At 35.5% G+C, this 15,362-nt stretch overlaps 1 long non-coding RNA gene across 1 annotated transcript; it reads left to right on the top strand.

Annotated features, from left to right (window-relative positions):
- Positions 1–2,372: 2,372 nt before the first annotated feature.
- LOC135692710 (uncharacterized) lies at positions 2,373–15,059 on the top strand. Its single transcript, XR_010516887.2, has 3 exons — positions 2,373–3,242; positions 3,506–8,846; positions 13,896–15,059. It is a non-coding gene; the product is annotated as an uncharacterized LOC135692710 (long non-coding RNA).
- The last annotated feature ends 303 nt before the right edge of the window (positions 15,060–15,362 follow it).

Here is a 15,362-nt window from a genome sequence, read left to right on the forward strand (position 1 = left end):
AAAGTGTATGTTAATTATGACCTGGAACTGATTTTGTTCTCCAGAAATATTCAATTCACGTCCAGCCTTGGAAATCTCTGACGTCCTGTTTTTGACTTTCTTTCATCCCACGCTGTTATGTTTTCTCGTCAACGATTTTCGTGGCAGGTGCAAGTTTTTCAGCACTATAATCATGCTTGGGTTTGAAAAAATGGTTTCAAGGTGCAACACTGAATTTCACACTTGCCATCATCAGGCAATGGTATAGTCAAACTCAGGATCGCAACTTAGAGCTATGCTGTTCTACACAAAACAGAATGCAAAGATCTTTCTTTACTGATAGGGCAGTACCACAGAATAGAAATATTTCTATTCTGTGGCAGTACAGTGGGACGTCTAATGGCAGCCACTTTCTTGGGCCAGGCATTGTGGTTGTTTTTTAGAGGAGACCGCTATGGGGAGGTTTTTCGTATATTTTTTTGTCAAAAAAAGAAAGTCAGAAGAACGGGGGGTGGGGGGGGGGGCGATGATTGAAACAATTCATACACTTGTTTACTCAAACATGTTTCAAGGTCATGATCTACGATAGAATTTTTATTGCTGAATACAAATAAATCGTGAATTTGGAATTGAATTTGGGGGACGGATTTTTCTAGTTAGCCATTTAGGCCTAGTCACGCTTCCTTTGTAAACATAGCCTCGATTTCGATTACAACTTTCTAGAACTTTGGAGGGTTATCGGGAACATTCCCTTAGAGGTATATTTAGCAACTTAGTAATATTACATATAATATGTCTTGATTAGTCAGCAGTTCTTAGCTAGAACTTTTTGTGGCAAGAGTAGCTATATAAGCAGACAAGCATTATAGAAAGTAGTATCAACTAGCAAGAGTGAAGTAATCTATCATAGCGAATTGAACACAAACGGATTGATTCTCTGAGTTCATTCCTGTGAAAGTTTATTGTCACGGAGAACTAGAGCAAATTCCCGACAGCCTCATTAATAACTGCAACCTCGCCAAGTTTCTTCAGCCTCTTTCCCATCAGCGCTTTGTCACTGATCTCACCATTTCTATAGATTTTATCAAGGCCATTGCTCTCAGGAGATCAGAGATATGATCCAAGGTTCTCTGAGACATACACACAATACCAGGCACTCTTCCAGTGCTCACCCTTCCGAAGTTTCTCTGCCTAACGTACTCAATCCCACAACTTTTCCTTCCTCCCTAGTTCTTTTAAACTTTTGGATGCTCTACCAATTTCTGTTTCCCAGACTCTTACAATCTGTCTTTATAAAGAAAAAAATTAAACAAACTTCACCTTTCCTCTCTTGCTACCTAATCCTTTCTCCCTTTCCTTTGTTAGAGCCCAGCTACGGGCTCATGAGCCTTCCCCTAACATCATAAGCTAAAAAATTGTGTATTTGCTAGAATTATATTTGGAAAGATTGATGATAAGTGAAAGTTGAAACTGAATGAAAGCTGAAATTCTAGATTGTCTCTTCTCCTTTGTTTTTGGTTTTATCTTCGAAGGAATTTCAAATATGGAATAGGTAAAATTGTATAAAAACATCACTTCATCGAGTCAGGATATCGATCAATGTTGATTTCCACATTGGATTTGTCTTCAGAAATGAAACTCCTATTGTTCCTTGTCTCCACTTACTGAACGTATTTTAGATGCAACATGGTGAGGCAAATGACAATCCCTTTCCTAGGCTGAAGGAGTGTTGGAATGAAGCAGCATATGAAGCAACAAAAGAGCCCCCCCCCCACTAGTCCCCAAAAAATTTCTAAGTTGAATGAAAGCCTAGCATCCACTGTTGTTAGCTCACCAACACCCCCCCCCCCCCACCCACACACTTTCAAATTCTTGGCGTGGCGCGATCCTACAAAGTTTTTCAGTTTGTGACTAGTGCCAGATTTCAGTGCCAGATGCCCTGCAATAAACCTATTAAACAAAGAACTACTAAAATGTTTGCAAGCATGTTTAAATTGACAGAAAAAGATTTTTCTATGGTTGATAAGAAGTAGGCCGCATTTAAATAAACAATTTTCGTATCAGCACTGTGGCAACTGTTATCTAACCATTTGATTTCGAAAAGTTATCAGAAAAACAGCCATTGTAGATCAAAAATCACAATTGACTTTTAACCACTGAAGTTTTAAGAGTTAGGCCCATCACGTCAAATTTTTTCAAGAAAATTATCTTGAAACTCCCTTCTCATATAATAGAAGATCTAAGTGAAGAGATGGCCACTGATTCAGAACGTGGCTCTGCCACACAAGGTATCGAGAATCACATAACTTTCCTATCTAAGGTAGAGGGTTGCGATGCGATTTGAAAATGATGTGAGATATCAGCCTGCGTATTCCACGTTTTCTTATCTCTTGTATTGAAGTTCTTAAAGCAATAAGAGGCTACATGTTTTTGCATTCTTATATAGGCAGAAAATTGCACAAGGTTATATTAAGATATGCTAACTAACTTTACAACTAACACTCTTTTCTTTTCGATCCACGTTTATATCTTAAAAAAAAGAGAACTAGACTGTGATTATAAGTAAACACGACATTTTTTTCTGTAAAACCTCAGGACCTTACCCCCTTCAAGTTTGCGCGTATAGAAGAGAAATTAAGCGTAATAAAATCCAACGACCACATAATATTGTTATTCAACCCCTTGCGACGCTTATTTCCTTAAACTTTTACTGTTACATTAGCTTTCACGTCTGCGATCAGATCGTTAAAGAGAATCCTGTTTGTATTTTTTATCATTGATTGACTTATTTATAAAATGCCGACAACTATCAAGGATAATCTGGTTTTCTATAACCAATTATTGCGGCCCACAACACAGCAAATATTCACCCATATGAACAGAACACCCTTTTGTGCACAATATACAAAACTAATGTTCTTTGCAGTCATTTGATGTACAAGATGTCGTGAACTGAAAAAGCAGCAAGAAGGCTTCCACCATACAAATATCTTGCAATGGGATCTTAAACCCTTGTTGACGTTGATGTCTCTATTGGGTATATAAATTCCAAGAAAATAAACAGGAAATCGCGAGAAAATCCTGTAGATCAGGAAGAACATAAATCTTTTTTTCTTTTAAGATCTCAAGTCAAAGATCAAATGTCTTGCGATAGCTTAGGACATTTTGATCCGATCTATAGACTCAATATCATGAGACACAACAAGATTGTCGGCTGGGTGCAACTGACGACAAAGCAGCGCATTGGTGCCTCATCGCAAAAGGTTTGGCTAGGAATTTATGGGTAAAATTTTTGAATTGCCAAAAAATATATAACAATTGCAAAAAAAATATCCTTTAGAATAGAGCACACAAGTGTTTGCATTTCACTTCACTATTGAATTTCACTAAGATGAAGTTGCAACGTTTTATTGACTTTCCTGTGAAAGTTGTTTTTGGCTATACTGTTAAAACCAATCAATTCTATGTAAAACTAAGAAATGTTAAGTAATTCTTAAATAATTCCAACATTGCTCCCCTTTTTCAGGTTACGAAATGGAACTGGTGTAGATGAATGCAATAAAGTTAGATGAACGAGGTATGGAGAGAGTTTCTCTCTCTTGAGTATAAATAATAACCATAATCATAATATATATATCTTCTTGTTAGAAAGCATGTGTCTCTCTGTGGTACACACTTGTGTCCACGCCCAAGTCACAACATGCAATATCAAGGATGATTTAGCTTCGTGTAGATAGATGCTTCGAACAGTAATGAAAAAATATTGCCATCGAACAGCAAAACAAAAATTTTTGTTGTTGATCATTGAAGCCAGCTGGAAAAAGGGTTGTTCGGCTTATGGAGTCGAGTGGATAGGATGGTTAAGACGGAAAGTTGCATAAAGTTGAAAGGTATTCGACCAATATGATACGAAGTTTGAGCATGTTCTTCTTAATGTGATCAGGGTCTTCTTAATATGCAAAACTTCGAACGACTTGGTGTCGTCTTAGACAGATTTATGTTCTAAATCATTAAAAATTCGTCACTTGAACTGATTATAATTTTTGCAGTCTTTTTACGGCTTTAAACTCATCTTTCCAGTCAACTTAATTTGTCTTTCCAGCCAGATTAGCTCTTTACCAAATTTGATTTTGAGCAAAGATCACACATTTCCCAGAATTACTGTGAACGGTAACGCGAGAAAAATGAGATTGAGTTTGCATATTTTCTTAATAACAAAGGAATAGTTAAGACGCCTCCTCAAGGTCAACCTTAACACATGCCACGAATGTATTGGTGTTTGACGGTGAATATCTAAGTCACTGTAAACAGCATTTAACTTTGACCGATAGGCTAATATTGTGTTCTCAGTGATGCCAGAAAGAAGCTAAATGCATACTTCATTTCTTGCTTAAGTATAATTGCTAAAACAGCAAGGAAGAAGCTTGCGAAAGGACTGAGGCAGAATTTCAAAGGGAGCTCTTGTACTCCCTACGTGTACGCTTGGCTAAATCGCCATTCTTTAAGCAAAATAACTATTTCACTGGAAATTTGGCCAATGCACCGTAATAAAGCCAATCACACGACATAGGTAGGGAATCAATGGGACAAATTTTTGAGGTATAGACACTGAGAGATTTGTAGATTCCTACGTTACCAAATAATTTGTCTGCCTGCCACTATTTACCAGGCTTTTCGTGAGTTCAACCAAAGTTCAACAGTAAATTTTTCAGAGAAGAGTTAGGCCAAATGAATGTGCAATCGAATTTTGAATAACGACGATGATTATTGTTAGCAATGGGTGTTTAAGATTTGGTGGCTTGGTAATTGGTTTTCTTATAGCATTATCGATTGAGCGACAGTGCAACGGTTTTCATAATCACTCACACAGATGTGTTTTGTTTCCAAATTGCATCTGCCTGTGTAATATAATTTACGTCAAAATGCAGCGTAATTGAATTTGATGCTCTTTAGTTCTTAATCCTCCCTAAGGTTTTTTCAGAACTTGCTTTAACATTCAATTGGCTTAGCGCTGGACCTGAGCTCGGCAAAATACACATCGGATCCAAGCAATTTGCATCAAAAGTACACGATTGGTCAACTTGAGGCATCTTCGAGAAACTCACAAAACTGACATTGTTTTGATGCCTAATTGCATCTGATCAGTAAAACAAAGCTTTCGACCCGTGAATCTATTGTCACGTAATGCACCTAGGCATCAAAACGGAAAAGATATGAAGTTGAAGATGAACTCAATCCCTGAGGAAATATTTATGGGGATTATCACAATTTGCGGCGATGGGAATGGATCTTGTTCATCGCTCTTGTAGCTTCGAGACTAGCAAATGAGAACAGCAGATAAAATAGAATTAAGTTGCTAATTCTAAGTTGAGCACAAAGCAAAAATGCTTAACTAATTGATGCTGATGCAGTCATTATTCATGTTTTATTGATGAGCAGTAAATAATTTAAAAGATTGCTCATGCAAAGCGCGCAGCCTTTCGCTCCGTTCTTCAATAGATCACACACAGCAAAATTAAAACAGTCATTCAAAAGGTCTGCCACCAAACTGTTGTTGTTGCTGTTGCATGGGTGAGGCAGTAGCAGTCTATCCATTTTAAAAATCAAATACGTTAAAGAATGCATATAGAATGGATCTTCCTAGCCAAACATATGGTTCTGTTTTGAAAAATCATAATTCAAATTCTGAAAAAGGATTTTTGTTTCGTTTTAATTTGATGCTGGAGGCTCACCATTTTTATCACTGCCACTTTCCTGCCGACAAATGCCAAAGGATCGCGTGTTCTTCTCTTGCGGCAAATTTCAGCGTTGTTATAAGGACATGTTATAAGGATGATACAAATAAAATTATTCAAAATATTTCGGGAAAAAAATTCGCATACACTTATTCGAAATTGGCAACAATAATTGATCGAAGCAACCTTTATAATGCTGGTGATAATTTTCTGCTTTGATTCCTAAAATTGAGGGATAAGTAACTTTAGAGGTGTTGTTTCGGACCTGTTCCACCAAGAATCCGGATGCGAAAAGAGAGATGTAAATCGAGGAGTTTTAGTTAGACTATCTTAGTTCTCTTATTTTATATTGCCCACATTCATGCCTCACATAGGAGTACGTTTTATGCAAGTCTCTCTTAGAGCTTTAGACCTTACGGTCTTGTTATTTTACGAAAAATAATCACAAAGCTCAATGCTCTTCCGGTACTTGACCTTATAAGGCGTACTGAGCGTATAAATTTTAATTAGATCTTGATGGTAACAATTTTCAGGGTATAAATCTTTGTGAGGAAACAAATTCATCAAACTTGGTGTATTGGATCAACATTATAAACTTCTCTCTGCTATGAACACTTGAATTGATTTTTCGACTTAGATTAGACCCTACTTTTTTCCGCCAATTCTTTCCACACAGGAAAGTTATGACCAGAAGAAGACACAAATTAAAATTATTCAAGAGATGGTGCAACTTATACATTAGCAGAGCATTGTTATGAGGACCATCGTATCCTTATTTGCTAACGGTTTTTTGGTAGCATGGAACAAATATCAAATATTGTATTATATCATTTATATTATTTCAGCCTCACTCAAGAAAAATAAGAACTCAATTACTTTATCGGGTCTAGGCATTTTCCAAAGTAGGTAATCGAGGCTAGTATAAAATGGTTCATGCCTATTGCATTAAAGACTGAAAACATTGTGTTAAAGTTAAGATAAGTGAACGTTTTTTAGTACCTTTGCGGGATGCTATTCTCTTAGTGTTACAGAACGTAATAATGTCATAGGTATTATGTCTAAGAAATTCTTTTCATGAAGTTACGATCCAAATTAAGTAAGTAAAATTCGGGCAAGTCAATCCAATGAAGAAAACGCCGAAAGTTAATGCACTTAAAGTCATGTGAATCCTCAACATCTTTTAGAATTTTGTAGGTCATTTTCCTATTCATTAGAGGCTTTTCTAAGTATATTTCTTCGTTCTGTCAGCATTGTGAATGCAAGCTCATTGTTATAACTTTGTAATAGAATGCACAGACGTGTTAAGCTTATTGCAAAAACTATGTTTCAACGAAGGCTATTCGCAGTTTGAGAGTGCAGCCAGCGAGTGAAAAAGCGCCACATATTTCGTTTGATCATACTACAGAAACAATTCTTTCCTACTTTCTTTTCCAACACACTCTTACCACCTAAAATGATATTTGGGTTATCAAGCCTAAAGTCAAGAGGGTCTTGGCCAATTTAAATTTTACTTAAGTGCCCCCTTTGATATGTGAAGATGTGATTAGTTGTGCGTTGAAATAACACGTTCATGTGCAGGCAAATGTTGCAATGTTCCATATTTCCATTTTTAAACCCTTGTCTAAAACCTAAGCACCATTTAAACTTTTTAAAGCACATTTGCCGATTTGAGATACTCCTACCAAAGCATTGCAACCATTTGAAGCCATTAAAGATCCAGTCATTTGGATAATGGGGGTCCATAATTCAGGGCACAAAAAGATTTCTTTTTTCCTGCTACCGGAGGAAAATCATGCACAAATTTTCTGTAAGAATGAAAAGATAAAGGAAAAAAGAGCCAGGATCGAACAACCGTGATGATTTGTCATCAGTTTCTGTAAATGAAAGAAAAAGCTACATTTATTATTGTTTAAGCAATTTTACTATCACTATAAAATCAATTTCTGTTTTGGTGACCTAAAATTATTTTTAATTAATTAATACCTAAATTGATCCGGAAAAATGGCTCCAGAATCAGCCATGAATCAGCCATGAATCAGCCATGAATCAGCCATGAATCAGCCATGAATCAGCCATGAATCAGCCAACTGGAAAGAATATCCTAAGCTGAAAGTACGGCTATATCTGCAGCACGTTTTTTGGTCATTTGCAGGTTCATAAATATCAAAATATGCCTCAAATGTAAAACAATTACTGTTAATAGAAAAAACATGGAACAAAGGCCTTTGGGAGATCTTTATCTGCTAAGTTCTGTAATCCACGCCTTTGCAGTTAGTGTATGACCTATCTCCTAATAGATGTATTATATTTGTCTCGTGGGTTGTTGAAAACTAGCTGTTTTTCTGATTGAGATGTCTGATAACGGAAAATAGCAAAATTGTATCCATACATTTTTACTTTGAGGGGGGATTATGTCATGTCATGCTCATTGATGGCTGCCTTCTATCCATTTCTAGGTTATATGACGAGGATACATTTTAAAAAGCAGATGCTGATCTTAACTTCATAAAGATCCTGAGAAAACATGGCCTGACATGAATAATTTCATTTTTCACCAGGAATCGATCAATAAAGTTTAACGCATTGGCCACTATTTATAACTTTGAAGACCAAAAAAGTCATTTGACGTACAATTTTTCATTTACTACATCTATCTCTAAACAATGACACACCGCACTTGACGACAAAGTCAGTATCTTTAGCTTTAATTTTTCTAAAAATATGTTTTTCATCATTTTTCTTGCATTATTTTTGAAATTTCACCTTACTCCTTTGTTAGAAAGGTCTTCTGTATAATATTTAGATTAGAGCCTGCATCAAGAAAATCCATTAATTCCTTGGTGTTTTCACTAGTAGTCTTTTCAGTCACCCCGGCAATTGGCTGACCATATGTCTACCTATGCACATGGCCAAGTTTTCAGGTGATAAATTGGACCCTCATGGGGTTTTCTTCCATTTGCTCTGATGATGATGGCAATGATGCTCTTTCCAAAAAGTTGCTGTCTAATTGCGCTGCTGGCATTGGTTATTGTTGCAGAATTGAGCACAGAGACAGAGATGGTTTTGTCATCGCATTGCAGTGGAGTCAGATGGCGGCATTGCGTCAAAAGAACGGCTCATCAAACCATAAAGGTATGTTGCGTCTGTTCAACTCTCTTTATTTCCCTTATTATTGCAATTGTGTCAAGAAATATGTCTTTCCTGACAGTTTAGAGCTTTTCTTCTTCAAACTCTCTTCGGCCTTTTAGTCTACTTTCTATCGAGCGGTTTAGGAGCTTGTCGTGACGGACGATAGAAACAGTCCAATCCTTAGGCTGGTCATTAAGTCTCACACTCCAGGACATCGTCGCTTTAAATCATATAAACCCTTCCGTTCTTCAACTTCCTCTTCAGGATTCATCTTCGCATGCTTCTAGTCATTTATTTTCATTCATGTTGAGGGTCCACATCTCTTCGTTGTAAAGGAATACGCCCCAAACTATTGCTTTGACGATTATCTTCTTCTAATCTATTATCAAACCCTTTGTTAGGAATTTCTTCTGCTTGCTGAATGCTGCCTTTGCCTTGCCAGTTCGATACATGATCTCCTTTCAATCTTCCGTCTGTCTTGGCTGTACTTCCTAAGTGCATAAACTCTGAAACTTGTTCAAGGCGTTGATCAGGCCTGACAATTACCTTGATACCCGTTTTCTTCTTTCCAAATTATCTTCTTCTTAACCTGGATTTTGTCCTATGATTTTGGTTGATTGCCAATTCCTGCTGTAACGTCCTCTGTGCTAGATATTGTTCCTTGGTCACCTGCAAATCTGACTTTATTCATTGAATAAATCTAGTTATAGATAAGTATCATATTTTCTTGTAACATGATGTGAGATTTTTTTAATCGTACTAAAGCGCACTTTGAAATTCAAAATGAAGAAAACTGCTGGAAGCACAGGCAAGTAGCTTTTGTCAAAATTAGAACTAACAAGGCACATTATCCAAAGTAAAAGAGTTTTTATTGACTTCTAAAAACTTGAAAAGAATTTGCTTTTTTAAAACAACGCAAAAACACTCGTGGTATTACCTACTTTTATGTTGCATTCTATTTAAAGACCAAATTGATTTAACAGTGATTTTCGTTGGCAAAAATTCCATATAATCAAGCAAATTGCAATTTAATTTTTTTGCGAGCCCCCAGAAAGTTCAAATTAGACAAAACTGGTTCTTCGCAAAACAGTAAGCCTTACCTTAGAGAAAAAGGATTCCCCATGTAACTTTGTGGCTTCTGGGTTCTTGCAGCCTTGTGAAGTAAACTAGAGAAATAAAAACAATTTAAAAATCGGTACATTTTTATTGCAATGTCTTTGCACTTGATGTTTTAAAATGACAAACCTGCTTTAGAATTTTTTGCAGTTGTTATGTGCGCAGGAAACCTTTTAAAAATACAAGACAGGAAAAGCTCCTAAAAACAATAAACGTGTTTACTTGTTGTTTTCATGCTCTAAAGCAGCACCAAACAATTCTTGCTAAAGCATTTGATATTCATTTTATTCACTTTTCGACAGATTATCGAAAGGGTTCATAAGCAAAGGTTGGTTTACAAGGAGTCTTTCGCTTAAATATAGTGTTTAGAAATTAAAAATACATAAAATATGAATAAACAAAATAGATAATTTAGTTTGTTATGATGCAAAGGAATTACACGTTAAACGCCCAAAGTTTCAAATTAATTTTGAATAATTTTTTTGTGCCAGGAAAATTACGACTTAATAAAACAGTATATTTTCTTCAAATTCAATCAGCTCTTGATGACAAAAAAGTTTAAGACAAAAGAGGCCTAGCTAGAGTGTCAAAGCAGCAAGTCATTCGTTTCGGCTGAGCCATGTTTTTCCCAAATAGGGCACCCATATCTAAAGTTGGGCTTGATAATTCCAATACCAAGCGTCATGAGCAAACGATTTTGGCATTTTTAAAATGCCAATGGCTCTAGTGCAATTCTACGCACAGTATTTATTTTAGCCTTCCAGTTAAGGTTGCTATCTACTATATCTACTAGTGTTTTCAAAGAAGCCTTTTTTGGCTAGCCACTTTTTTGCTTAGTTGGTATAATGAAATACGTTTGCCTGTGCAGTATAACGTTGAGTATAACGAAATAAAGTTTAGGGAAATCTTGTTGTTCTGCAGCTTACCAATCATCATATCTAAGTCCTAACTTACTACCTCGCTTAGCTGTTTCAATATCTTTAATCAAAACTGATGTCTTCAGGGAACTTTACGACCAAGAAAAAGCAATGATCTATAGCATTACTTCAGAAGATCCCGATTCCGGTGATCTTTTATTTAAAATCATAAAATCATTTAAAAGCATCAAAATTTCAGCAGAAAAAACTGTTTGCGGTTTGAAAGGTAAAATTTAAGTGATAATAGTTCTTTTCTCAAATACATTCTAATTTTTCATTAGAAATCTTAAAACCCAAGGTGTCAATAAATTTACTGAAGTCAATTAGTACCGAATTAAAAAAACTACCGATTAACCTAACAATTTGACCACTTATTAGTGTTGCTTTAAAGATATGAGTCAGTGTCGAAGGGCAGAAATCTTATAAAGAGCAATGATTAGATTTTTTACTTTTATCTCCCTCTTTCAAAAAGGTGGGGCCCTAGCTTGTCGGTTCCGAAGTTGTTACCAGTGCCATTTTGGGGCTTTTTCTTTCATATTTCCTTGTTAAAAATGAGTTCCAAATTTTTTTATACTTTCAGCAAGGTTCAAAAGTATTTAGTTAAATCATTTGAAAGATAGCCCATGATACAATGGATGAAGTAAAATTTTGACTTTTCATTTGTAATTTCAATAATTTTTTTTTCAATTAGGTGAGAGGTTAGTGGACGCTGATTAGTAAAAACAAGACAACCAATAAAACGCGTTTTTCTTCCACTCACGTTATTTTCGATACACATCTGCATATAAATTTTCAGCTTACTTTCGGTCATTATTCGACGTTTATATTCTGAAGAGTGTCAGATGAAATGTGTTCTAGTATGCTATGTTTCCGGTATTTCGTGTATCTTCAAGTTTCGTGGCACCAAAAACTTATTTGATAATTTTAAAGATACTTGTCATGACCTCATTACAAGCTGTAATCATAAAATTTTCATATTCTCATTTAAGTTGGATTTTTAATGAGTTTACTGCATTGCAACGATTTCCATATCGGCCAATTAAAAGGGAACATTAGATTAATAGCTGCCATTTTTACTCTGTTTCTGGTCTGCATTGGAATCCCAAGTTAAAGGGCCTCTCCTCTCCAGACAAAAAAGAAATTTTTTATTGACTAAAAGGTTAGTATCTGGTGCATGTATTATGCCAAAGTACAAGGTTTAGAAGTTACAAAGCTTTAAAGTTATACCTTTAAAAAAAACCACAAAAGCCGAATCAGTTTGGTGACATTCTGACGTCAAAATGTGCAACTCTCGTTCACCGTGAATTTCGTATACACATCCCAGATACTACTGTACATGTTGTCTATTTTGCCACATTCCTGTAGTTATTATGCGGGGTCCATAGTAGTTGTGATGATTTTAGGCCAAGTGCTAACACCATGCAGCTAGTAGCACCCCTCTGTTCCTCTGTCCAAGCACAATATGTATGAAAGGTATGACAAGTATCTGCTATATCTGTTATGCTGAGTTGGTGCCTTTCTGTCTCATATTGTCAATCTCCTCTGTTTGGCTTTTACTGCAAACATACAGTCTGTAGTACAATGGATATTGTCCGACAATTTCCACATGTAAACCTAAACTCATAAAATAAACAACAAGTCAAAAGTGCGCTATTTTTGTTCAGAATCATGCGGGACTTCACTCTGAAAATGTACTAACTTTTATGCAACAAAGCAAATGATTTGACTCGCGGTTTTTCATTTACTCTTATTAGCATTTTCAGAAGCTTTATAACATCTAAACAAATAAAAAAAGCATAGAAAATATATCAGAATGTATGAGTCCTATTTTAGGGGTGATACATTAAGATGCTTTGTTAAATGAGATAGTAGTAAGGGGTAGGGGGTAGGCTGAACTTAATTTCTTATTATGTAGTACTTCAGATGTCGTATGGAAATAACAATGGCTGTATAATATATGAACAGTTTTTTGGCGGTACATAACTTGAAAATGGCTTTAAAAAAGCAGACATTTTACAACATATTAACTAAAAGCTTTTTCGTCTGACACTCCTCAGAGCATAAAACGTCAGAATAAGGGACCGAAAGAACACGATGAAAAATATATACCCAGTTGTGGATCGAAATAGGCCAATCAGAAAAACGCAAGCACAAGACCGGTATAGTTGACCAATCAGTGCTGCGTGCCTATAGAAAAATCACCACTGGAGTCCAAGAGAGAAAACGAACTCCTTCTGTCTACACAATGGCGACTTTTTCGTGCTTATGTTGATCGATCTCAAAACTGCTCTGCTCTCTGCCAATTATCTTAAATATATCGTCATTATAATGTTTTGCACAATCTGTGTTATCTAAAACATGTTGATCGATAGCAGAATCGCTTGTTTTAACAAGAAGATTGAGGAGGCTGTTCTCTTCGAGGGACAGTTTTATTTCTGATACTGGAAGGAACATGTTCTTTTATCCTATCCCCCAATCTTTGGGCTGTGGGTTCTACACACGTATCACACTGGCACGTAAATTCACAAACAGTTCAATTTGCGAATCGCCGTCGTTCGATTTGATTTAAGGCGAGACTATCCGAAATACACTGTGACGTCAAAATTGTGTCACAGTGTCACCAAACCGAAAAATTTTTGTCGGTTAATTCAATTTAATTTTCAAGATGCAAGAGCTTATATCTTACAAACTACAAACAGTATGGAAAACGAATAATAAATTCGCGATTACCAGATTCAACTCCTTTAGAGTAAAATGCAATTGCAAATTTTGACTGGAGAGGCCCTTTAAAGAAAATATCAAAAAACACAATTTGGAACATTCATTGTAATATTGATTTTCATAAATTTTTAAAAGCTTTTTTGATGATGGCATATAGAGTTGGTCGAGAAAACTTTAAAATTGAAAAATAAACCGTGCAAAAAGAAAGTGATTATCAAAAGAGTTCAATGCATTTTTCATGATGTTTTTCAGAGTTCAATGATGATTTTCCTTTTTGATTGTCCTTTCTTTATTTTAGGGAAGATCTGAGCAAAGACATCGTCATTACAATAATTTCAGAGAAAGAAAAGGAAGACTAACTGTAAAAAAGGTGTCCTTAGTATATCTAATGCACTGGTACGAGCGACGACAATAAAGAGATGCTATGTAGACGACCTTTTTTTCGTTGTCTGCAGCTGTATTGGGAGCGGGACAGTTGATTATTTCTAATATCATTGGTACACAGTCATTCTAATATCATTGGTACACAGTCAACAACTTCATTTAAAAATGCTGTATCCAATATGTTTGCTTTATATTACTGGCTCTGCAGATGAATTCTATATCCTGTATGTTTAACTCATTCCTGTTTATAAATTGAGTGAAAGGCACATTTCGTTGTCGATTCATGATCTATAGCTCAAACGAAACTGCAATAAATTCTCGAACATGTCTCTTAGAAGCTTATTGATTTAGCAAGCATTTAGATGGAGGCCAACTCTAAGGGAGAACTACACGAGGGGAGGGCGTTTAGTCATTTCCAAGTCGCCATGTAATTAGCTCGTTTTTTGCTTAGCAAAATTTTCAAGCTCGTTCCATATGCAATCTTACGACATAGATATTTCTGAAATACCAAAAAAAATTTAGATAAAAGAGTCAAACAAGAAAATAGCTTAGACCAAAATATTGACAAATCTATTGTATTGTCTTGTCTTATAGGTAAATTCAACTTGTTTATTTTCGGTTTTATCTCGATTAGGTAGGCCCCCGTGGGAAATTGTTAAAACGCAAAAGTGGCTTTTTATTGCAGGGAATCATTGGAGGGGAGCGTAATAATCGTCTCCACTTCTAGGATGAATCTTATATGAAAAGTAAGACCTTTCTCCAGGGGGTTCAAATCGAGGATTTCCGGTAAAGAACACAAGCCACCAAGAAGTATTTTCTACAATCCCATTTTAGCAATCAAAACAACTAATTTTCAGCTTTATTCATACTAAGTCAGTATTGTATACTCCAAGGTAAATTTTAGAATACAGTGTTCCCAAATCGAAAAAACATTTCTGCTCAAAAGAAATTTTTCCTTAGCTATATCGTTGAGTAATGGTGATTTTATGAATGGAAAATTCAAAGTTAGACTTTAAAAATAATGCTATAAAACAGTTTTTTAATTTTGTTGCTAGCGGTGGCAAGGAGGTGGCTTCATTCTTTCAAACTATCACTAACTTATACTAGAAAAATTATGAGAGTTAAATTTAAAAGGTTTTGAAAACATTTGATTTTTGGAAACATGTTTTATGTGATACCGTCTTAAAATAAAGTACAACTGAAGCGATAGTCAAAAAGGAAAAATAGAAAGCACTCAGAAATTCCAGAATAAACAACATGTAATGCTAACGGAAGACTTGATGATGAAGAATAGAAGTTCTAACTTTTAGGAAAAATACGTGTCTGCTACTTTATTTCAAATTGCATTTGCTACTTCTTTTCAATGTCTTTTAAGTTAAAG

This window comes from Rhopilema esculentum, chromosome 3, assembly GCF_057945365.1.
Source record: "Rhopilema esculentum isolate cy_ngs chromosome 3, ASM5794536v1, whole genome shotgun sequence".
Classification (NCBI taxonomy): Eukaryota; Metazoa; Cnidaria; class Scyphozoa; order Rhizostomeae; family Rhizostomatidae; genus Rhopilema; species Rhopilema esculentum.